This window comes from Chlorocebus sabaeus, chromosome 15 (genome assembly GCF_047675955.1).
Source record: "Chlorocebus sabaeus isolate Y175 chromosome 15, mChlSab1.0.hap1, whole genome shotgun sequence".
In the NCBI taxonomy this organism is placed as follows: Eukaryota; Metazoa; Chordata; class Mammalia; order Primates; family Cercopithecidae; genus Chlorocebus; species Chlorocebus sabaeus.
Genome location: NC_132918.1, coordinates 20,877,526 through 20,903,683, shown reverse-complemented (window position 1 = coordinate 20,903,683; position 26,158 = coordinate 20,877,526). Strand labels below are relative to the sequence as shown.

The following is a 26,158-nucleotide window of genomic DNA, read 5'->3' as shown; positions in this document are numbered from 1 at the left end:
GTAAAGCTTTATAAAATTTTTCTGTGAACCTGAAACTGCTGGGTTTTGTTGTTTTTGTTTGTTTGTTCTTTCAATGCAGGGGCTATTTTACTATTTTCTATATTGTTTTTCTAACTTAATTGCCTTGTCTAGATTTTCTGCCTCAAATTGGGATAATTTTGGTAAGTTATTTTCTATAACATCTTTCATTTCGTTCAGTTTTTAAATTTATTCATATTATAATTTTGATATTTATCTCATTTGATGGTCATTCCCTCCACCTTAAAAAATCTTTGTCATATATTTGCATTTTATCGATTTTATCTTGCTTGGGTTAGCTAATGTTTTTTTTTTTTTTTTTTTTTTTTTTTTTTTTTTTTTTTTGAGATAGAGTTTTGTTTTTGTTGCCCAGGCTGGGGTGCAATGGCACGATCTCAGCTCACTGCAACCTCCACCTCCTGGGTTCAAGCGATTCTCCTGCCTCAGCCTCCCGAGTAGCTGGGATTACAGACGCCTGCCACCATGCCTAGCTAATTTTTGTATTTTTAGTAGAGATGGTGTTTCACTATATGGGCCAGGCTGGTCTCGAACTCCTGACCTCAGTCCATCCACCTGTCTCGGCATCCCAAAGTATTGGAGATAAAGATAAGGAAAATGGAGGAATCAAAGATGGCTCCAAAATTCCAAGCCAGGGAGGGAACTTGGAAGAATGATAGTATTATTTAGCAAAATGGAGGCATCAAGTGTGGCAACCTTTATTATCTCGTTTGTTGTTGTTGTTGTTGTTGTTGTTTTGAGATGGAGTTTTGCTCTTGTTGCCCAGGCTGAAGTGCAATGGCGCGATCTCGGCTCCTGCCCCTGCCCAGGTTCAAGTGATTCTCCTGCCTCAGCCTCCCGAGTAGCTGGGATTACAGACAGGTGCCCCCACGCCCGGCTAATTTTGTGTTTTTAGTAGGGATGCGGTTTCTCCATGTTTGTTGGGCTGGTCTCAAACTCCCGACCTCAGGTGATCCGCCTGCCTCTGCTTCCCAAAGTGCTGGGATTACAGGTGTGAGCCACAGCGTATCTCAGTTTTATATATAATTAAAGTAAGGGAGATAAAGGAAATCTGATATTGCTAAGTGTTCTTGATAAAAATTAATAGGAACAAACAAGAAAACTATGCATGGATCTCTCTTAATTTTAAGCATTGTATGAGGTCAGTAAATGAAAGAATATATAGTATACAATTCATTCCTTTATCTTCTTTCAGTTTTACTTCTTTTTTCTGCTCCTTGAATGTCAGTGCTTCCTAATGATAAATCTGTCATGAGTAACTTCATGCATACTGGAGAAGTGTCTTCCACATCAAGCCTAGTCAAATTCAACTCTACCTATCTGTTAAGAGGGCAGAGGGGGATCAGAGAGAGAAAGCGAGAAGAGAGAAAAAGAAAGGCAAAAGGAGGTAATAAATAAAAGGTGAGGAAATTGTATTCCATGGGTGAGTGGTAAGCATAGCCCCAGAGAAAACTCAAGAAAAGAAATGGAAATCCTTTGTCCACAGTCAAGCTCTCCCACCCCTCTTCAGAATGAGCATTTCCCTAGGCAGACGACAATTTTAGCTTTCAAATAAGGGTATTTGCTTAGACTACATGATTTCTAAATACAAACCAATGACTTCTTCTGATGTTCAGCCAGACAATATTGATATTATCCAGTCTTGCAGGTAAAACCTCCAAGAGGTTTTAAGTCCTCCATATTGGATTTACTAAGAGACAATTCTATATTGTACTTGATTGGCCACCTAAGGAAATGTTTCAAAGACTAAATTTTACAGACTTTTAACACCTAACTTCCTTGTAAGATATTTACCTACCGTATATGCATCATATTCTTTTGCCCTCTTTCTTCCTTCTTCTCTTCCTCCTTCCTTTCTCTCACACCCATCTCTCATACCCATCGTTTACTCCCAGGACTTCAAATATCAAAATGATCAAATATCAAAATATCAGGACTTCAAATATGAAAATGATCAAATATCAAAAGAAATTAGAGAAAGATCATTTCTCTCACACCCATCATTTACTCCCAGGGCTTCAAATACCAAAAACTATATGATATCACCTTCCACAGATACTCTTATTTATTTAAATAATTTAATTTAAAAATAATTCTCACTAAATTTAGCCTGGATTTGAACACATTGCTTCTTTATGTCTTTAAGGTATTGAAGGATTTTTTTTATTTTTTACTTATTTATTTTTTTGAGATGGAGTCTCACTCTGTCACCCATCACCTAGGCTGGAGTGCAGTGGCACAATCTCGGCTCATTGCAACCTCTACCTCTCAGGTTCAAGCGATTCTCATGCCTCAGCCTCCTGAGTAGGGATTACAGACATGCATCACCATGCCTGGCTAATTTTTATATTTTTGGTAGAGACGGGGTTTCACCATGTTGGTCAGGCTAGTCTCGAACTCCTGACCCCGTGAACCACCCGCCTTGGTCTCCCAAAGTCCTGGGATTACAGGCGTGAGCCACCGCGCCCAGCCAGTATTGAAGGATTTTAGGAAAGGCTTTGACCAAATGTTTATGTGCACATCATAAGACATAAGCATGATCTACTTAAAGCTATTTCAATTTCCTCATTCATTTTTCTAGACTAGTTATAGAGACTGGCACATGTATATTCACTTATTTGTATGACCAAATTATCGTCAATATGCTTCTCTGTATAATTTTTTCTTTCTTTCCAATTCTCTCATCTCTTTATTTAGTATTGGGAAACAAATGAATTGAACATATTCTAGTTTTCCTTTTATTTACTTTTAAAGTAAATAAAATTTTAATTTTCCTTTTATTTACTTTTAAAGTAATAGCATTTTGACGTTTCCGTTTCCTAGTGTGCCCTCCTGGATTTTATGGCTTGAATTATGCTCACATCTATGACTGCAAAAAATGGAGCTAGTTGTGATGCAGCAAGGGAACAGTGCATTTGCCCAGCAGGTGTCCACAGCAGCCGATGTGAAAAAGGTATTGCCAGAGCATTTTTAAGGAAATAAATGTGAGAATTTTTAAGGAAATAAATGTGAGATCTTCTCATCTGGCCACAAACATGTAATGAAACTGAAAATACGCAGCAATTACTTAACCATTCAACTTGCACATTAAAGTGGTAGGAATTCACTCAATGGCCAATATAATGAGTCCTTCTGATTTTGTGGCTGATTAGTCAAAATTTTAGTTTCCTTTATATAAAGTTGTGAGATATTTCAAAACACCACTAAAAATGATAGTCTTTGATGGACAAGGATTCTACCTCTGAATGAGAATAAATATTTCATTAAATGCTTTTAACAAATGTGACCTATGTATTGGGTTCAATGGCATTGAAAGAGATACAAGGAATTTATGAAAATATTTAAAGATGTGAATTAGGCATTTACCACTAGAAAGTAATCATAGCCATGAGTGGAGATAAAGATGTAAAGGTGAGAATTTGGGCTACTCAGTTTGAAATAAAATATTATAAAGCCCTAAAAGCCACTAACTCAGTAAACAACACAAAGTCCTGTTTTGGCCTATATTATGTACAGTCTTGTGCATATAGTTACAACAATCATGACTGTTATAATTATAGTATGATGATAATGGTAGTCAAAGTTATTGTCTGTGGCCTTTAAAAATGATCTGTATATTAGTCTCATACTACGTTCCCAGATGTCACTATAAAGAAAAATATCAATATTTTTCTGGCTGCAGTGGCACAATCATAAATAAGACATAAAGAAGCAATGTGTTCAAATCCAGGCTAAATTTAGTGAGAATGATTTTTAAATTAAATTATGTAAATAAATAAAAGGGTATCTGTGGAAGGTGATATTATATAGTTTTTTATATTTGAATCCTGGGAGTAAATGACAAACATGGGTCTGAGACCAAGGAAGGAGGAAGAGAAGAAGGATGAAAGAGTGTGAAAGAATATGATGCATATACGGTAGGTAAATATCTTACAAGGAAGTTAGGTTTTAAAGTCTAAAATTTAATCTTTGAAACATTTCCTTAGGTGGCCAATCAAGTGTAATACAGAATTGTCTCTTAGTAAGTCCAATACGGAGGACTTAAACCTCTTGGAGATTTTACCTCCAAGTCTGGAGAAGATCAATATTTTTCTGGCTGCACATCAGAAGAAGTCATTGGCTATAAATTAAAATCAGAATCTGGAGTACTCAGGAGAGATACTGACTCACAAATCTTTTTGTACATCTTTCATTATTCATGTATTATTTAGTGATTCAATAAAATGTCACCCATTATGTCTCTGTGGTAGCAATAAGATAACAAATTCTAACCTGACTCTGGTATACTACCACATGACAAGTAGCAGGCCCTGTGTTAAATTCTGGAAATATAGTGGAAAACATGGAGTTTATTGTCTTCTAGAGAAATGAATAATAAAAACACTTTAAGGGGAAATATTAAAGGTAAAACAATAGGCTTGTAGACTTGGTTCCCTTCCTAAAGCTCCTACCTTCAAAAATTTTATTTGCATTCTAAAGATATATACTAGTGTTAAAGTAAATCAACTTTAAGACTTGCAAGTCAAATCAGTTATAGAATGGACCTTCATTCTGACATTCCAAAACGTTTCTCTCTTCTTTTTACCAGCAAATTCCGGTATCATCCCACTTTACTATTTGGAACTCAATCTTGAGGATATTTTATATCTAATTTTCATTAAGATGCATTAATGAAAGTGCAAGGTGTTAATTTTTCAACATTTCTCCTTTTTTGGTCAGTGTTCACCTGGCATGTTTGGAGACGCTTGCCATCAACTTTGTGACTGTGAAGGAGAAAACTTCTGCCACCCAAAAACTGAAAAATGCCTCTGCCCCCCTGGGAGAACTGAGTCAGATGTGATGCTGGTAAGACCCAAAGCACCTAAAGACTGCCCCCTGACCCATGGTTATATAGATATCTGTAGACATTTTCCTACTAGAAGTGGTACTCTATTAAAGAGCATTGCCCATAATTGCTTGATACTTTGCCCTTAGTATGATGAGCAGGATTTGTAACTGTTACATCACAGGCAGCTCAAACAACACTATAGCTGTCGGAGGACATGTGGTAACATGGTAAGTATTTAAAGGGACACAGTTAAATGCCCCATCACAAAGGCGATTCATAGAAATCCCTAGAATTAAGGCAATTAAGGTGTGGTCCCTCCAGATGGTATTCTTTGGACCTAAGCTTCAGGCTACTCTTTGGGAATTGAAATGTATATTTCAATTTTCTTTTGACTCAGAGAAAGAATGACCTAAAATATAAAGTTCTAATTCTTCAGGGACTGTCTTAAGAAGAACAGAGAGTAGATTGAGTAATTTTGAACTAATCAATTGCTACTAGATTTAATGGATGATTATGAGATGAAAAGTTTTATATAATTCACAATGGACCTGAAGGACTGACCCTGCCACAGATATTTCCCAAAATAGAGGGTTTAATCTCAGAATTTACTTTTCTCATCTGCAAAAAAGAAGGGTTGAAGCTTCATTTCTAAAAGAAGGGTTATTTCTAAATAAAGTCATGGCCTACACAGATGTCCTACAAGGTCTTTTATTTTCATTTTTGTTTTCAATTAAGCACAGTTCATCTGTGATATTAAGTGTGAACAGCTGTGTCTATGCAGGCACCATAAAGATAAAAGACCTCATTTTAACCTGAACTCTGGTAAAGGAGCTATTAAACAGCCATAATATTAATTCATAAAAGAATATAACAACTTTTTATTGGATTATTTTTCCCCCATTGGTAAATTAACATTTGCAGACATTCAGACAGATGTCTTAAATATACATCATTATTAACATGAAAATGTGGTATTTTTATAAATTAAAATCAGATTCTGGAGTGCTCAGGAAAGAGCCTGACTCACAACTTTTTCTAGTTAGAACACTCAATCTTGCCACCAAACTAAGTAATCCTCCCACACACTGGGCAGAAGTATCTGGGTTGAACTTCATTTAAAATGATACAGGATTTTTTAAATTTTTCACAAAGTTTCATGGTTTAAAGATTTAGAGCAGCATTTCCATTGCCTCCAAAGCTTCTTCTTAAAGGAACCTGTTTCTCCTTCATTTAGGAAGGGATTGAATTACTGTTTGCTGATGTTGAACCCTTGTGAAAATAATTAATTGCAAAATTGGTTTATGTTTCTATTTACCTTATATTTCTAATCTAATTAGTTAATTAAGGCAAGAGAGCTAGGCCACATCTTAACCTATGTTCATAATGCAAAAGAATAAAAAAATTACATCCAGCTGCTCATCTCTAACCCAGCACAAAGGATAGTGAGTCAATAAAGAATTTTTAAACAAAATTTGCCCAAAGTTTCAGAATTTGCCCCAGGGACTGTATCTTCATATTTACTGACATTTCCCAAATTCTCACTTTCCTGCTTTTTACTTTTTTATTAGGGCTTTCTTCTGCATATGCTTAACACCTTGTATCCACTCATATAGTAGTGTAAAATGGGGAAAGAGCACTAGGTAGGAATTCTAAAACCCAGCTCTGCTGTTTATCAGAGATATATTGTAGTAATTGAGATCTTTTAAGCCATACCAAACCTCAGTTTATTTCTCTGAAGAATGTGAGAGCTTAACTCACTGCCTTGCCCACCTCACAGGTGTTAGAACCAACAGAGATAATGTATTAGAGACACACTTTGTAAACTCCACAAGGATAGGTGACTATTAGGATTGAACAGTTGAGTTTCTCTGATCCTTAAACATTGACAAACTGAGTTTCTTCCCAGTCCTGCCTGACCAAGTGGGAAATATGAATCTATTTTCTGTTTCCATGAGCTGGGCAGGGCTTTCTCCTTATCCTCGTAATTCTTTAGAAATAGAACTTGTTAATTCTCTGATGGAAATTAAGCTAAGAGCAAACACCCAGCCTGGGCCTTTTCGGTCAACATTTGGTTGTTTTAATAAAGCTAACACTTTCTATAATTTTCCATCATCTCTCTTTCAGTTGCAAGCACAATGCAATTCAATTTAAAGATAGTTAGAGTCCTGTAGGACATAGATCAGGGGATCTATGGACCTTCTGACATATTTTAAGAAATGAAACAGTTGAAATTAAAGCCATTTTATTTTCAATAACATAAGTACAAATAATTGTGTTTTCATCCTAAAGGTAAGTCTCCTGTATTGGGCATTCAGCGTGAGCGTTGCCTTTCTCTGACCTCGAGACAACTAGCCAACTTTCCCTGTGTCCTTCACAATGCAACCACTAAAGCTCTACTGAATACTCTGATTCTGAGAAGGCACCTTAAAAATGTAAGTAGCTGTCCTGACTTCTCTTTTCAGTGTTATCACTAATTTCCTTGACACTCCCAGCCTTCTCCTGTTTTCCATCGGCGTTCTTACTTTTATCACATAGCATTCTAGCATGGGAAGATACCCCATGGTAAAAAAGAATACTTTACAAACGTATAATTATCTTATTGAATGCCAAGAAGTAATAGTAAGAACACAGTGTGTTTTTGAAAGCATATCTGAATTTCTTTTATTTTTATTTTCTCCCTCATAGAATGCAGGCCGGGCCTGGATGGACCAAACTGTGCTCTCAAGTGTCAGTGTGGTCACGTAGCTCACTGCAGCCCTCTCAGTGGGAGCTGCACTTGCGTTTTTAAGACAATGGACCCAACCTATGAGGAAAGTGGTTCAGATGATCCTCAATATCCAAATACTAACAACTTTTCAGTTGGTGAATAGAATTTTGCAGACTTTCATCCATGGTTTATTATTTTAACTTAAACAGAGAAATGTACTTACTCAGCCATCTTCAGCCCATCCCGACCTGTTGTGGGGTAAATACCAGGATGTCTCAACTTTGTCATCTCCAAGCACAAGTCTCAGTCTCTAGCCTAGCCTTCCCAATGGTTTTTTGCTGAATAATATACCCAATAATAACAGAATGTTATTTCAGGATCCCAATCATAGTAATGTTTGGACTAATAAGTGGACCATTTTTATATGCACAAGAGGTATTTAAATTTGGACGTAAGAACTGCTTTTCAGTTCAGGTTGGACTACACTGAAATATTCACACCTATTCATTGAAGACTTCAGTGGCCATTAAATAGCTGGATCCTCTTTAGAAATGTCTAGAATTTCATCTGTTTATTCTCAGTATCCTTCTTCATAACAAACTCTGCTCAGGATTGCTCATGTATTGTGTTTCAAACATGACTTTGGTGTGGGAGACTATAAAGACTTTAGCCACATAATGACATGCACTTTTATAGTGAAACATCAAAATGTTTAGTGTATTTTCTCCGTCACTGGCCAGCAGACAGGAAAAATGTGGGTTAGCAGTGACCGAGGCCAGGGCTTAGCCTACTCAGGGGGACACAAATTTCCTATAAATCAAGATCTACTTGTAATCCAGCTTTTAATTCACAGTGGTAATCTTGATTCAAATTGTTTATCATTTAGGACAACTATATAGCCATTTATGAGCCTAAGGTGAGTGCTGTGATAAGCCAAGAAAGACAGCAATAAATACTATTTTATTTTTGCTCTCAAGTAGTTTATAAGCACTTAAATTTTTCAGACTACTGGTTAATTCACATCAGCAAACAAAACTTTCTTGATTGGAAATGTTGTTTCCCATGTTACCCATGCTTTATTGGGATAAAAATAGAGAATATTACAATTATATGACTGAAAATTTGATTTATACAATATGTATGGATGGCTTTTAAATCAAAACAGATTTAGGATAGTATTGACTGAAGGATTTATAAAAATACTTTTATCAATTCAGTACAGTTTCTCATCTTAACGATGATCTTTCTAAATCTCATCACTTTTAGCAGAGCTGAGATATAGCTACCTATAATGACAAGCCATGCCAAATTTAATGTTATTAAATGATATAAGGGAGTTAATGAAATCACTTTCCAAAAAAAAATTGTACTTTTTATTTTATTTTAATTTTATTTATTTATATTTATTTATTTTGAGACGGAGTCTCATTCTGTCGCCCAGGCTGGAGTGCAATGGCACAATCTCGGCTCACTGCAAGCTCCGCCTCCTGGGTTAACGCCATTCTCCGACCTCAGCCTCCCGAGTAGCTGGGACTATAGGCGCCCCCCACCATACCTGCCTAATTTTTTGTATTTTTAGTAGAGATGGGGTTTCACTGTGTTAGCCAGGATGGTCTCAATCTCCTGACCTCGTGATCCACCCACCTCGGCCTCCTAAAGTACTGGGATTACAGGCGTGAGCCACCGCGCCCGGCGTATACTTTTTATTTTTCTAGGGATAGAGACTCCTTTTGTTGCCCAGACTTGGGTGCAGTGGCATGATCATAGCTCACTGCAGCCTCAGACTCTTGGGCGCAAGGAATCCTCCCACCTCAGCCCCCCATGAGTAGCTGGAACTACAGACATGCACCATCATGTCCATCTGATTTTTAGAAATTTGTAGAAACCAAGGTCTCACTATGTCACCCAGGCTGGCCTTGAACTCCAGGCCTAAAATTATCCTCCTGCCTCAACCATCCAAAGCACTGAGATTACACATGTGAGCCACCACTCCTGGCTTCTCCAAGAGATTATAAATTTAGTTAGTCTTAAATGAGATTAAATAAATTACCTTTATCCCCCCAGTATTTGGACTTAAAGATTTACATTTCAGTGCATTTTAACCATTTTAAATCAGTCATTAATAATCTGTTATTTCAAATCAGCTGAAAACTATTCTTTATTCTGAACGTTTGCCCATTTTCTTTACCTGCTATTTGTCCAGTTTCTCTCAACTATCACCATCTAACCTTCAGAGAGAAAAAGGTAAATAAAAGCAGCATTCTCTCTTGGGCTGCCAGCCCCCTCTGGATTTTCTTTATTTCATGACTCTTTAAAAATTGTGACTACAAACAGGGAAAAGAGAAAGAAATCAGGCTTTTCTTCCTTACTAGAGACTGTATTTCTATTCAGGCAGATGAGAAAAATCTAGATTTGATAGGAAGAAAAATAAGGGATTTATTTTGGCTGTTCTTTTTGATTTTATATTACTTTTTATAAGTGAGAAACCATATGTAAAATGTTAAACAAGGTTCTTGGCAAATGGCAGATGTTTCATATATTATCTCCTTTCATCCCCTTTCCAGCCAACACTAAAGCAAATTGTGGGACCGGGAAAGCAAAGTCAGAGCATGAACCTGTATTTGTGCCATCCCAGGACCCTTTAGACAAATTGAATATTCGTTCTTATACCAGTCAGCATGAACAAGTGCAATTTACTGTAGCCCCTTTTCTTTATAAAAATTTTTATAAGTTGTCTTTCATATTAAAAAATGAAAATGAGAAAATGTTTAAATTGTAGAATGTTTCCATTGTACTTTTGGTTTTCTTGAAAAATATTGATAAGCAATGCAGAGTGATCCCTCCTAAAAATACCTCAGTTCTTCTGCTTGAGAACACTAGCAGATGTCCTTAAAATTATTATAAGAAATATTTCATGCATGAGCCAACATATAGTAAACATTCATATTAAATAATTCTACGGCTGGAAAATTATGAAATATAATTTCCTTGAAAACTTATGTAATATAATTTAAAATTTTATTTTTTATAACTGCCACATTAAAACTGCTTCAAATTAAGAAAATAGTGTACAAAGACCTCACCTTTTTAAACAAATAAATAAAGGATACTCTTCACTTTGGCACTACATGAGCCTTTGGCTGAGGTTTTTACATGTGAACCACTATTCAGGTACAGTGAAGTAGGATTTGGCTACCGAGAAATAATTTGCACAAAATGTTTAAGGATCCAACTATTAAGTGAAGTATAATCTAATAGGCATGTCCTCTTTAAGCTAAAGTTTAATGTAAAATTGGAATCCTTGTCATTGGATACAAATATTTTATATATTTCTCCTCTACTTTTTCTCCCTGTTTAATCTGTCCTTAAATGTAAAAATGCTGATCCCCAAAGGAAATGTATCCACTCATAATATTTAACTGACCTAGAAAGGTGCATGTGCTATGATGTTTCAACCTCCTTCATTTGATATACAAGATCAGAGTGGGGATTATCATGCTTTTCTGCAATAATATAGCTCAAGTTTAAAGAAAAGTGAGCAGATGTATGGAAGTATGCAGGCTAATTTGGAGTCTCAATTCAACCTGCCTGGGATAAACCATTTCAGTATAACACCTAACTTTCCCCTACTCTTTCTAACTTCTACATTCGTTTATTGAGTTTTCCAGATAAGACAGCTCCTTGACACAGGTTAAATTATTTTTCGAGAACTTGGAAATCATTCCAAGAGTTAGTGGCAAGAATGGCATTTCCTTTGTTAGAAATAGCAAAGAGTGTTTGGCCTCTCCTGGGCCTCTTTCACCTTGGTTTCTCTAGGACCTGGTAATACAGATGTAGCAAGAATTTAAAAGAGCATTTGATGAAGTGAACAAATAATAGCAACTGTCTACACTCTAGGAGTTATGTATGCGATTCAGTTGAAATAACTTTTCTTGGGTCTGTAACAGAAAAAAAATCAAAGTAGCTGAGCTTTTAAAATAGATTTAAAAGACATTCCAAAGCTTTGTCTCTTTTAGCTAATTCTTTAAAAGCTATATTCTACTTTTCCTGCTTATATTTTACTTTTTCTAAATAAAAAAACTTAAATAAAAATAAAGTCTAAGATATGCATTTAAAAGGGATAGATGCCTCTTTTATGTTCCTCCAAATATTTACAGACTTCTATCTCTAAATCTAATATCAGGATTACATGAAACATCATTTAATAATTCTTCATTTTGATGTTTGTGTGCAAACAGCTCTAATTTTGAAGAATATTAATTAATTCAAATAACATATATTAACAAATTAGGTGTTTTTCTTCCAACAGAAGTCTTAAAAATATATAAAATATTTTAATATTAATGCCTCCCTCCACTTTAAAAAGTTATAAGAAAATGTATTCAATGTAATTTCTTTGCCCAGACTTCATGAGAAAAATTCAGCAATAGTTCAACAGACAAAATGATTCAAAACTGGATGTTTGGTGCTTAAGTGTTGATAATATTGGTCTCTTGAAACATAGAGTATTTGCTTGTGAATAAAATTCCATATGTGAGATTTGGATGAATTTGGACGAGAGCATTCAACATGTGTTTGATGAACAGTGGAACCCATGACAGATTAGATATCTAAATGGTCAAGTGCTAATATTTGAAATAGTTTATTAATTGAAAAACGCTTTCATTCATGTCAATTTTCAACCATTGCTTACAAAGAAATTTTCTGCATTTTAACTCTATCTTGAATTCACTAAATAATTTTAAAATCTGTAGTGCCTACTACACTCGGTACTGTTTTCGGCATGAAAAAAGTAGTAGTGAACAAGACGGATGTGTTCTCTGCCCTCATAAACTTGTAGTCAAGAGACTATTATAGCCAACAAGAGCAACGTTTTTAAATATTTCTAGCTGTGCAGTCAGTTTTATAGTTCATCAATCCTTTTATAGTTCATTAATCCTTTCCTAAGTGTATTTCTCACAAATTTGTTAATTCTCCTATGTTAATGCACACTTCGATAAATCAAATATATTTTACCTAACCTTAAATTCATGTAGCAGGTTTTGCTCTTAGTGCTGTGATAAGAATTAAATTAAAAAAAAAAAGACTCATGAAATACCATTTCACATTTATAGAAAGAAGTATGATTCTTTGCAATGTAAAAGGAAAGTTCACTCTCAGAACTGTCGTTGAAGCCCTACTGTTATGAGGATTTACGTAGTGGAAGTAGAGAAAAAGAAGAGAATATTCCCTGTGTTCTGACAACTGTTTCATCCTTTTCAGCATCCATGATGCCTTCTCTTTTAACAGAGATGAATGTTTCCTAATGATAGAGGAGGGTTTTTAGGCAATTTTTTGAAATCTGATTTTATTACTAGGCAAGTAATTCTGACAAACATTAACAAAATCTTGCCATTTTAGTGGGGTTTCAAAACAAGATTAGATTTTTAAAAATTAAGGTAAAATGAACATAACATAAAAGATAGACCATCTTAACCATTTTTAAGTGTACAGCTCAGTGACATTAAGTGCATTACATTGTTGTGCTATATTCACCAAGGGTTATTTCTTTTAATATAGGAAGAACTTCTTAATGACATTTGAGTAATATGCAGGGTCCTTAGGCTCAAGTTACTGGTCTACTTGAATAACATAAGTTGTGTACTGCCTGCACTCCTGAAATTTTTCACATTCTTTAAAAATTTAATTATTTGAAAATATACTTTCTATACATTTATTTTCATTTAGTAGGCATTTTTGCAACAAAGACATGCTGCACATTTAAGTAGAGTTATACTTTTACTGGAGACAAGAAGAGCAGTCATTTTTACTAAGCGTATCATAGTTGCAGCTCACAACTTTATCATGTTTCTGAATATGCTAAAACATAAAACATCAGTACATTCATTGTGCTCTATGAAATAAAAATTGAACTCATAATTCTATTTTGAACAACCATCATGCATTTCCCAGATTTTTGCCTTTTTCCTAAATATCTGCTCCCTGGGCTCCACTCTCGCATAAGGCAGTCATGATACCAAGGCCTTGAGGTCTTGAGCAGTGTTTCCTGATGAGTATTTGATAGTTACAAATTTACAAATTAATAGTATTTAGTAAAGTAGAACCGGGGGAAGGGGGTAGAATTGGTTGGATTTTATACTTGGTAACACCATAACTAGGAAACTCTGGATTAAATAGAACTAAATAGAACACTTTATTGCAGTACTTGTTGGGAACCCAATATGTTGTGATGTGTGAATTTCTAGGAGGAAGATAGAGTACATAAAGAATTTCAAATTGTTTAACTAGGAGTTCCTTTTGGTGAGGAATGTTTTGGAAAAACTAGTGTCTCAAGGAAAAGTTTTTGTGAAAAACAGAGATAAGTATCTACTTAAGTGGGCACTCAGAAGCATCCTTGGTCTGGATGCCCTGATCACACATTTTCATGGTGTTTTTAGTCATTGCCTGAGAGAATTCTAAGCAAGGCCTATATTACTTTATACTTTCCCATGAATCTTCTGTGAGCCGGTACACATTTTTCAAAAGGGCCTTTGAAAATACAAATCAAAATGTTGATGAAGCTTTTAGAGAAATTTGCCTTTCTTGCCTGTCCAATTAATATGAGAAATTAATTTTTAAAACATTAAGGACAATTAGGAAGATGTAAAATACATTGTGTTCTTTTAAAATTGAATTTTATAAAAGTTACATAGGAGTAAGTGTTAAAATATAAAAGACCAAAATTTTGCTAACATCTGGGCATTTTATAGAAGTTTTACATACCCTATTTTGAATAACCCGTGGGGTTTATTTAAATGCATCGAAATTCCAAAGAGAGAATGTCAAGTAGCACATTGTATTAAATCTGTTTTGAGAATCACTGAGTGGTGGCTGGCATGCCGTGATTGAAGTGTAAGGATTCTAATAATGCTAGAGTTAAGTATTTTTAGCTACTGAATTTGATATTATTTATTAAATAAAATATTGAACATGAATTATCCCACAGCTCTCCACAAACATACACATACACATAGACCTATCTATGATTTTGGGAGTTTCTTTTAGGATTATATATTTAAGACATCTTCTGTTAAAATGACATTAAAATTTCAAATTTTTACAAATCGATGTATACGCTTTAGTAATGAGAAAAATCTTTCTCACTTATAGATACCTGCAATTCAACATGATTTTTATAGACATCTATTTAAATTTAAAAATTAATAAAATGAGGAAATAAACCTCAATTTGTCAGGCTAAAATACAAACTCTATTCATACTTTGAAATACTTATCCTCGCTATATTATGTGTTGGATAACCAAAGAAAACAAAGGGGCAACAATTATGGAGCAGAGAATCTTATATGCTTGCAATCACAAAAGTGCAGAATTTAAAGAGACTTTAAAACTTCCCCAGTCCTTTTGGTTCATAAGCAAGAAAACTGAGACTACTCAGAGAATTCAATCCTATAGTGAAAAAAATCACAGCACCAAGACTTTCTCATCTCTTCTCTCTGTTTTCTCATGTCTCTCATCTTATGTCTTTTGATTGTTTCCTTTTGATTTTGTTTTGTTTTTTTAAACTTTTATTTTAGGTTCAGGGGTACATATGTTATATGGGTAAATTCATGTCACAGTGGTTTGTTGTACAGATTGTTTTCTCATCCAGGTACTAAGTCGAGTACCCGGCAGTTTTTTTTTTTTACTCCTCTCTCTCCTCCACCCCTCCACCCTCAAGTAGGCCCGAGTATCTGTTGTTCCCCTCATCGTGTCCATGAGTTCTCATCATTTAGCTCCCACTTATGAAAAAAAGCTGATCATTAGAGAAATGCCAATCAAAACCACAGTGAGATACCATGTCACATCAATCAGAATGGCTAGTATTGAAAAGTCAAAAAATAACAGATGCTGGCAAGGTTGCAGAGAAAAGGGAACACTTTTCCCTTTTTGGTGGGAGTGTAAGTTAGTTCAAGCATTGTGGAAAGTAGTATGGCAATTCCTCAAAGAGTGAAGAACTACCATTCGATCAGCAATGCCATTGCTGAGTATATACTTAAAGGAGTATAAATCATTCTACCATAAATACACATGGATGCATGTGTTTATTGCAGCACAGTTCCCCTTTCTGAGATGTGAGACATTATTTTGGCAAGGAGGGTCAGTGAGTCTTACTTTACAGAAATCCCTTTGAATTCCAGCTTTAGTGTTACAGACCTTTCAAACTTGAGTTGTCACCATTTATTTGATTCCATACTGTATATGGGAGAAGTAGTTAAATACAAATACAAGAAATTAAAACCAATGAGAGATTCATGGTCCTATAGTGATTTCATCATCATTTAAGGAAAGTAATTGAAATATTAATGGTTTTTATATCTTATTTGGCATATGTTATTCAAATCTTATATTTTAAACACTATTTTGTCAACAGGTTTTAAGAATACCTTCAATTGACACAGCTTAACAATTTCTGTAATTAATGATAAACACAATTCTCAGAATTAATTCACACAAACATGACATTTTTTTTAAAGTTCATTATCTAAGTGCCAAATAAGCCTCTAAGAAGCATCATTGGTGAGTGCCTCATTTGTAACCATAAGGAACAGTTGCATTCTCTTTATTTTGTTGTTGTTGCTGTTCATTAGTTTAGGAACTCTTGTGATAGGAACCCCATAAAATATTAATGAATTTATTCCCCTTAAATTTGACTAACCAAGTTTGCTGGCTTATATTTTACTTACTCAGTCAAGACATATTCAAGGAAATTTAAGACAATTAACTAGAAATGAATAATCTGGATATATGTCCTTCTAAAACAGTATTTCTCAAACTTGATTGGGAGGTAGAACATCTGAATATCATTATACTCAAGGTAGTACATGAGTTATTAAAATATTGACTAATATATGAGCCGGAATCAATATTTCTTAGGGAAACTATATTATATGCATATTATATAAAAATCTGAAACATGCACCTATAGGGCCACAAAATTTTCCTCTTTAGTTAGATACAATCACTTTTCTGAGAAATTTCATCAATATATTTTATATTACTTGGACATTCACTTTGCCAGACTCAATAATTATTTGGCATCAATTTTTTTTTTAAAGAAACTCTTATTGGTGAAAATGTTAAATAAGAAAATCTAATCAAATGCAAACTTGAAGAAAGATTGGTCATATTCAACTAAGCAATGGAACCCTTTTCCCAAGTTGCGTAGTTTGAGGACTATTGATTCAAAGTCTGTATTATAGTTTGTTGATTGAAAGGTAAACATGGCATCTGTTTTTTGATCTATATACATATAATTTTTTGAAATAAATGAAAACTTTATGCAATAATGTACTTTTTAAAAATAAACGTGTGTCATATTATGACATTTATTTTAAATAGATGTTTTTATAATATGTTTTCTTTGTGATAATGTATGTGTTAAGAATTGTAACTGAGGCCGTGAGCGGTGGCTCATGCCTGTAATCCCAGCACTTTAGGAGGCAGAGGCAGGAAGATCACGAGGTCAGGAGAGAGAGAACATCCTGGCCAACATGCTGAAACCCTGTCTCTATTAAAAATACAAAAATTAGCTGGGTGTGGTGGTGTGCGCCTGTAATCCCAGCTGCTTGGGATGCTGAGGCAGGAAAATCTCTTGAACCCAGGAGGCGGAGGTTGCAGTGAGCTGAGATCGCACCACCGCACTCCAGCCTGGCAACAGAGCAAGACTCTGTTTCAAAAGAAAAAAAAAAAAAAAAGAATTATAACTGAAACAGTACTGTTAGGGTGAATCATCTACACTTGAGAAATTAATAGCCAGCTATTTACAAAGGCTAAATAAATCTGACATTTATTAGATCCTCCTCATTTAACTTGACAATATCAATTCACTAGTTGACATCATATTTTCCACCCTAGTTATTTGAAAGAACCGGTCTTTTTCCTTTGTCTTCTTGATCTATTCTGGAATGAATTTATTGGTATTTTTCTTTTGGCTGTTTTATACTTTTTTCTTTTTCTTTTTTCTTCTTCTTCTTTGTAAACCATAAGAATATTTTATATTTTCTAACTCGCAGGGTTGGTACAAAAACCGAATTATTTGTTCGTGAGAGAATACTTCTTAAGCACTAAAGCAAGCTTGACCAACGCGTGACCCAGGACAGCTTTGAATGCAGCCCAATACAAATTGATAAACCTTCTTAAAACATTGAGTTTTTTTGTGTGATTTTTTTTTCTCATAAGCTATCATCAGTGTTAGTGTATTTTATGTGTGGCCCAAGACAATTCTTCTTCTTCCAGTATGGCCCAATTAAGCCAAAAGATTGGACATCCCTGTAATAAAGTATTTTATATGCTCATATTATTACCCTTTTGTTCATGATTTAATCAGGCAAAATGCAGTGAATCAATTGGCTCCAGTGTATAGATAAAGTTGTTTTTACAGATTTTTCCTCAAACTGATTATGTGCATTGATCTTTGGGTGGTAATAATAATTACATAATTGACTAATAACTTGTATCAAGTTATTAGTATATACCAGACAGTATAATAAGCATGTTTACAACATTTTACTTAATCTTCACAATAACTATTTGGTACATATGATTAAGTGTCTGATTTTCCTTTTTAACAGTTGAATCTAATAACTTGCTCAGATCATATGGCTCCTAAGTGGAGCAGAACTCAGGTTTGCCTCATTCCAGAGGCCACGTTTTCAACTATAGCATGCATGCAATTATAAAGCACTACCATCTAGGATGAAAATCTATACCTGTAGATTTTGGAAAGTAATAAAATTTTGATGAATCCAAGTTAGAATGAGTTCATACTCCAGTTGCTAATCAAGACACACATAGGTAGTCATAGTTTCAACTTTATTTTTGATGCATAAAAAAAAAAAACCTGTGAGTGCATTTTGTCTTTTGAGTGTTTTCTTTTGACATGTATATAAGCAGTGGTTAAACAAACAGTATCTCTGAATGACCTTAACTTTAACCAAAAAACATTCACAGTGATTCCATCTCTACCATGTTCTCTCCCAAACCCCAATCAAATTCTTAAAAATCAGAGTGGAAAAAAAAATTTTTTTTGTTAAGCTGACTATAGTATTGCATACTTTTATTCTTAGCTTCATAACAATATTTTGAAATACATGTTGTCCCTAGTTGCCTGTCCAGTTAACTTCAGACCTATGGCATAGACATTCTTTGCTAGTTTTCTTTTCACATTTTGTGGAATGTAATACTCTATTTCTCAGTATTCACAGTGATAGAGCGTACATTCTTCACTCAAAAACATTTGATAATGGCACTTTATAGCAAAAAAATCTACCTTTTCTACCATTGTGTCTACACCTCTTCACTATGTGCCCTCAGCTACATAAGCAGAGCTTGACCTAGTCCTGAACTCATCACAACTCCATACATTTCTCTGCTTGCAATACTTTATGTTTCCTGCATGGCAAAGTTATTCATCCTTAAAGGCTCCTTCAAAGAGTCTTACCTACCCCTCAAACCCTACCCAAAACTATACAGAAAGTTTCTTTTAAGGCTTCTATAGCACAGGAGATAGTATGTAATGGGAGAAAAACAAGTGATTTATAGAATTCTCAACTGCATTAAAAATGAATTATAGACTGATCTACCTGTCAGGAGGCCTCTTCTCTCTTACAAAATTTAAAGCTCCTTGTTTAAACTTCAAATACCCACTCCACTTGTGCTATCATTGACTGGGACTAGCAATAGCCAAATGAACATATGTGAACAGTAGATGCCAAATAATGCAATTTTATTGAAATATGAATGTGGCTTTTTTGTTGGTGGAAGAATGTGCTGCTCTCCCACCATATATACTTGGTTCAAAAAATGCAGCATAAGGGAAAAACCAGATCCCATCTGTCAGGCAAAATAGCTATAAAGTGGAAAAATCAGGTTTTTAATGAATCCATTGAGAGTAACTTGAGTTATTTTTTAATGTAAGGGCAAATAAACTTTTGAGCAGAGTTACATAACCATGTAGTATTCTTTTAATTTATAGCTAGACCAAATTGAGATCCTGGTTTTAGCAAAATTAGAGTGTTCCCAAAAGAGAGAATGATTAGATAATACAAGTAGGCTTTTGTTGGCCTCTTCTTCTAAAATATAGCTCACAGTCTAAGAAGACTAGAATTCAATTTTCAATTCAAGACAAGCAAATATGTCTCCATATATTCATGAGACTCACTGAACAACTCGACTTTGTTTTTTTTATTTTCTTTAGCACATACCCCCAGTAAGAGTGTTGCTCTTTCATAGTCCAGTCGGAAGTAGTGTAGAATAAAGGCAGACACCTGTTCTTTCACCCGTTTTGGCCACATCTTCTAGCTCCATTTTAAGACTTCAATTTTTCCCCTAATCTACCAATAGAATCATTTGAAATATAACTCATCCATAGGAATTAGATGGTTAGCAAAGAAAGAGCCTCTATATTGAGAAATAATTATTATAATGTGTGTTATGTAAAGACCAAGACATTGCAGACAAACAGAGGTTTTTAGGGCTTGTCACTGTTAATATCTGTCGTTCTCCTTGAGCACCATTATGCTTCACAATGCTTTTCTTCACAACAGAAGGAAGAATTTCACAGAAACGTGACTTTGAATCCAATATGCGTCCTGTACCAATTGAGTGGTCTTGGCCACTAGTTTAACACATCTGCCTCAGGAAGGGAATAATGGTGTTATATCTACCTTATGGGTTAATGTGAACATTTTCATATTATGATTAAGCAATACAGGTTGTTTGGGGAATTCGATATGAATCAGGTAAAGGCATTTTGTAAATTATTTGCCTCAGTCTTGGACTCAGGAAACCTTAGTTTGCATCCCAGCTCTACCTCTGGGCAGCTGTGTGAGTCAAGCACACTTAATCTTTTGAACTTCATTTATTCATCTGAACAGAGAGGAACAAAGTTCCTCACTCAAAGTTATAGTGGTTTAAATGAAAACAAAAAGCCCATCATCTGGAACATATAGATGATAAATGTAAGTTGAATCTGAACTGCAGAATGTAAGTTTTCCACCTGTTAATAGTAATACCATTAACAACAATAATAATGGCACACAGATTTCACATTCTTAATGTTGGGGCTCAGAACATAATAACCCAAAAGGTGGCACCTTAGTGTACTATTTTTTTTTTAATTTATTTATTATTATTATACTTTAAGTTGTAGGGTACATGTGCATAACGTGCAGGTTTCTTACATATGTATACTTGTGCCATGTTGGTGTGCTGCACCCATCAACTCGTCATTTACATCAGGTATAACTCCCAATGCAATCCCTCCCCCCTCCCCCCTCCCCATGATAGGCCCCGGTGTGTGATATTCCCCTTCCCGAGTCCAAGTGATCTCATTGTTCAGTTCCCACCTATGAGTGAGAACATGTGGTGTTTGGTTTTCTGTTCTTGTGATAGTTTGCTAAGAATGATGGTTTCCAGCTGCATCCATGTCCCTACAAAGGACACAAACTCATCCTTTTTTATGGCTGCATAGTATTCCATGGTGTATATGTGCCACATTTTCTTAATCCAATCTGTCACTGATGGATATTTGGGTTGATTCCAAGTCTTTGCTATTGTGAATAGTGCTGCGATAAACATACGTGTGCATGTGTCTTTATACCAGCATAATTTATAATCCTTTGGATATATACCCAGTAATGGGATGGCTGGGTCATATGGTACATCTAGTTCTAGATCCTTGAGGAATCGCCATACTGTTTTCCATAATGGTTGAACTAGTTTACAATCCCACCAACAGTGTAAAAGTGTTCCTATTTCTCCACATCCTCTCCAGCACCTGTTGTTTCCTAACTTTTTAATGATTGCCATTCTAACTGGTGTGAGATGGTATCTCATTGTGGTTTTGATTTGCATTTCTCTGATGGCCAGTGATGATGAGCATTTTTCTTGTGTCTGTTGGCTGTATGAATGTCTTCTTTTGAGAAATGTCTGTTCATATCCTTTGCCCACTTTTTGATGGGGTTGTTTGTTTTTTTCTTGTAAATTTGTTTGAGTTCTTTGTAGGTTCTGGATATTAGCCCTTTGTCAGATGAGTAGATTGCAAAAATTTTTTCCCATTCTGTAGGTTGCCTGTTCACTCTGATGGTAGTTTCTTTTGCTGTGCAGAAGCTCTTTAGTTTAATGAGATCCCATTTGTCAATTTTGGCTTTTGTTGCTGTTGCTTTTGGTGTTTTAGACATGAAGTCTTTGCCCATGCCTATGTCCTGAATGGTACTACCTAGGTTTTCCTCTAGGATTTTTATGGTATTAGGTCTAACATTTAAGTCTCTAATCCATCTTGAATTAATTTTCGTATAAGGAGTAAGGAAAGGATCCAGTTTCAGCTTTCTACTTATGGCTAGCCAATTATCCCAGCACCATTTATTAAATAGGGAATCCTTTCCCCATTTCTTGTTTCTCTCAGGTTTGTCAAAGATCAGATGGCTGTAGATGTGTGGTATTATTTCTGAGGACTCTGTTCTGTTCCATTGGTCTATATCTCTGTTTTGGTACCGGTACCATGCTGTTTTGGTTACTGTAGCCTTGTAGTATAGTTTGAAGTCAGGTAGCGTGATGCCTCCAGCTTTGTTCTTTTGACTTAGGATTGTCTTGGAGATGCGGGCTCTTTTTTGGTTCCATATGAACTTTAAAGCAGTTTTTTCCAATTCTGTGAAGAAGCTCATTGGTAGCTTGATGGGGATGGCATTGAATCTATAAATTACCTTGGGCAGTATGGCCATTTTCACGATATTGATTCTTCCTATCCATGAGCATGGTATGTTCTTCCATTTGTTTGTGTCCTCTTTGATTTCACTGAGCAGTGGTTTGTAGTTCTCCTTGAAGAGGTCCTTTACATCCCTTGTAAGTTGGATTCCTAGGTATTTTATTCTCTTTGAAGCAATTGTGAATGGAAGTTCATTCCTGATTTGGCTCTCTGTTTGTCTGTTACTGGTGTATAAGAATGCTTGTGATTTTTGCACATTAATTTTGTATCCTGAGACTTTGCTGAAGTTGCTTATCAGCTTAAGGAGATTTTGGGCTGAGACAATGGGGTTTTCTAAATATACAATCATGTCATCTGCAAACAGGGACAATTTGACTTCTTCTTTTCCTAACTGAATCCCCTTGATTTCTTTCTCTTGCCTAATTGCCCTAGCCAGAACTTCCAACACTATGTTGAATAGGAGTGGTGAGAGAGGGCATCCCTGTCTTGTGCCAGTTTTCAAAGGGAATTTTTCCAGTTCTTGCGCATTCAGTATGATATTGGCTGTGGGTTTGTCATAAATAGCTCTTATTATTTTGAGGTACGTTCCATCAATACCGAATTTATTGAGCGTTTTTAGCATGAAGGGCTGTTGAATTTTGTCAAAAGCCTTTTCTGCATCTATTGAGATAATCATGTGGTTCTTGTCTTTGGTTCTGTTTATATGCTGGATTATGTTTATTGATTTGCGAATGTTGAACCAGCCTTGCATCCCAGGGATGAAGCCCACTTGATCATGGTGGATAAGCTTTTTGATGTGTTGCTGAATCCGGTTTGCCAGTATTTTATTGAGGATTTTTGCATCGATGTTCATCAGGGATATTGGTCTAAAATTCTCTTTTTTTGTTGTGTCTCTGCCAGGCTTTGGTATCAGGATGATGTTGGCCTCATAAAATGAGTTAGGGAGGATTCCCTCTTTTTCTATTGATTGGAATAGTTTCAGAAGGAATGGTACCAGCTCCTCCTTGTACCTCTGGTAGAATTCAGCTGTGAATCCATCTGGTCCTGGACTTTTTTTGGTTGGTAGGCTATTAATTATTGCCTCAATTTCAGAGCCTGTTATTGGTCTATTCAGGGATTCAACTTCTTCCTGGTTTAGTCTTGGAAGAGTGTAAGTGTCCAGGAAATTATCCATTTATTCTAGATTTTCCAGTTTATTTGCGTAGAGGTGTTTATAGTATTCTCTGATGGTAGTTTGTATTTCTGTGGGGTCGGTGGTGATATCCCCTTTATCATTTTTAATTACGTCGATTTGATTCTTCTCTCTTTTCTTCTTTATTAGTCTTGCTAGTGGTCTGTCAATTTTGTTGATCTTTTCAAAAAACCAACTCCTGGATACATTGATTTTTTGGAGGGTTTTTTGTGTCTCTATCTCCTTCAGTTCTGCTCTGATCTTAGTTATTTCTTGCTTTCTGCTAGCTTTCGAATGTGTTTGCTCTTGCTTCTCTAGTTCTTTTAATTGCGATGTTAGAGTGTCAATTTTAGATCTTTCCTGCTTTCTCTTGTGGGCATTTAGTGCTATAAATTTCCCTCTACACACTGCTTTAAATGTGTCCCAGAGATTCTGGTATGTTGTATCTTTGTTCTCATTGGTTTCAAAGAACATCTTTATTTCTGCCTTCATTTCGTTATGTACCCAGTAGTCATTCAGGAGCAGGTTGTTCAGTTTCCATGTAGTTGAGCGGTTTTGATTGAGTTTCTTAGTCCTGAGTTCTAGTTTGATTGCACTGTGGTCTGAGAGACAGTTTGTTATAATTTCTGTTCTTTTACATTTGCTGAGGAGTGCTTTACTTCCAATTACATGGTCAATTTTGGAGTAAGTACGATGTGGTGCTGAGAAGAATGTATATTCTGTTGATTTGGGGTGGAGAGTTCTATAGATGTCTATTAGGTCTGCTTGCTGCCGAGATGAGTTCAATTCCTGGATATCCTTGTTAACTTTCTGTCTCGTTGATCTGTCTAATGTTGACAGTGGAGTGTTGAAATCTCCCATTATTATTGTATGGGAGTCTAAGTCTCTTTGTAAGTCTCTAAGGACTTGCTTTATGAATCTGGGTGCTCCTGTATTGGGTGCATATATATTTAGGATAGTTAGCTCTTCCTGTTGAATTGATCCCTTTACCATTATGTAATGGCCTTCTTTGTCTCTTTTGATCTTTGATGGTTTAAAGTCTGTTTTATCAGAGACTAGGATTGCAACCCCCGCTTTTTTTTGTTCTCCATTTGCTTGGTAAATCTTCCTCCATCCCTTTATTTTGAGTCTATGTATGTCTCTACGTGTGAGATGGGTCTCCTGAATACAGCAGACTGATGGGTCTTGACTCTTTATCCAGCTTGCCAGTCTGTGTCTTTTAATTGGAGCATTGAGTCCATTTACATTTAAGGTTAAGATTGTTATGTGTGAACTTGATCCTGCCATTATGATATTAACTGGTTATTTTGCTCGTTAGTGTTGATGCAGTTTCTTCCTAGCCTTGATGGTCTTTACATTTTGGCATGTTTTTGCAATGGCTGGTACCGGTTGTTCCTTTCCATGTTTAGTGCTTCCTTCAGGGTCTCTTGTAAGGCAGGCCTAGTGGTGACAAAATCTCTAAGCATTTGCTTATCTGTAAAGGATTTTATTTCTCCTTCACTTATGAAACTTAGTTTGGCTGGATATGACATTCTGGGTTTAAAATTCTTTTCTTTAAGAATGTTGAATATTGGCCCCCACTCTCTTCTGGCTTGAAGAGTTTCTGCCGAGAGATCTGCTGTTAGTCTGATGGGCTTCCCTTTGTGGGTAACCCGACCTTTCTCTCTGGCTGCCCTTAAGATTTTTTCCTTCATTTCAACTTTGGTGAATCTGGCAATTATGTGTCTTGGAGTTGCTCTTCTCGAGGAGTATCTTTGTGGCGTTCTCTGTATTTCCTGGATGTGAATGTTGGCCTGCCCTACTAGGTTGGGGAAATTCTCCTGGATGATATCCTGAAGAGTGTTTTCCAACTTGGTTCCATTTTCCCCCTCACTTTCAGGCACCCCAATCAGACGTAGATTTGGTCTTTTTACATAATCCCATACTTCTTACAGGCTTTGTTCATTTCTTTTTCTTCTTTTTTCTTTTGGTTTCTCTTCTCGCTTCATTTCATTCATTTGATCCTCCATCGCTGACATTCTTTCTTCCAGTTGATCGAGTCAGTTACTGAAGCTTGTGCATTTGTCACGTATTTCTCGTGTCATGGTTTTCGTCTCTTTCATTTCATTTATGACCTTCTCTGCATTAATTACTCTAGCCATCAATTCTTCCACTTTTTTTTCAAGATTTTTAGTTTCTTTGCGCTGGGTACGTAATTCCTCCTTTAGCTCTGAGAAATTTGATGGACTGAAGCCTTCTTCTCTCATCTCGTCGAAGTCATTCTCCGTCCAGCTTTGATCCGTTGCTGGCGATGAGCTGCGCTCCTTTGCCGGGGGAGATGCGCTCTTATTTTTTGAATTTCCAGCTTTTCTGCCCTGCTTTTTCCCCATCTTTGTGGTTTTATCTGCCTCTGGTCTTTGATGATGGTGATGTACTGATGGGGTTTTGGTGTACGTGTCCTTCCTGTTTGATAGTTTTCCTTCTAACAGTCAGGACCCTCAGCTGTAGGTCTGTTGGAGATTGCTTGAGGTCCACTCCAGACCCTGTTTGCCTGGGTATCAGCAGCAGAGGCTGCAGAAGATAGAATATTTCTGAACAGCGAGTGTACCTGTCTGATTCTTGCTTTGGAAGCTTCCTCTCAGGGGTGTACTCCACCCTGTGAGGTGTGGGGTGTCAGACTGCCCCTAGTGGGGG

At 35.8% G+C, this 26,158-nt stretch overlaps 1 long non-coding RNA gene across 1 annotated transcript in view; it reads left to right on the top strand.

The window, feature by feature from the left end:
- The first annotated feature begins 4,748 nt into the window (after positions 1-4,748).
- LOC103221291 (uncharacterized) overlaps positions 4,749-26,158 on the top strand; it is a 42,213-nt gene continuing 20,803 nt past the window's right edge. The window contains exons 1-2 of the long non-coding RNA XR_012095648.1: positions 4,749-4,881; positions 7,154-7,296. This is a non-coding gene — a long non-coding RNA (uncharacterized lncRNA). The remainder of the gene's footprint in view (positions 4,882-7,153; positions 7,297-26,158) is intronic.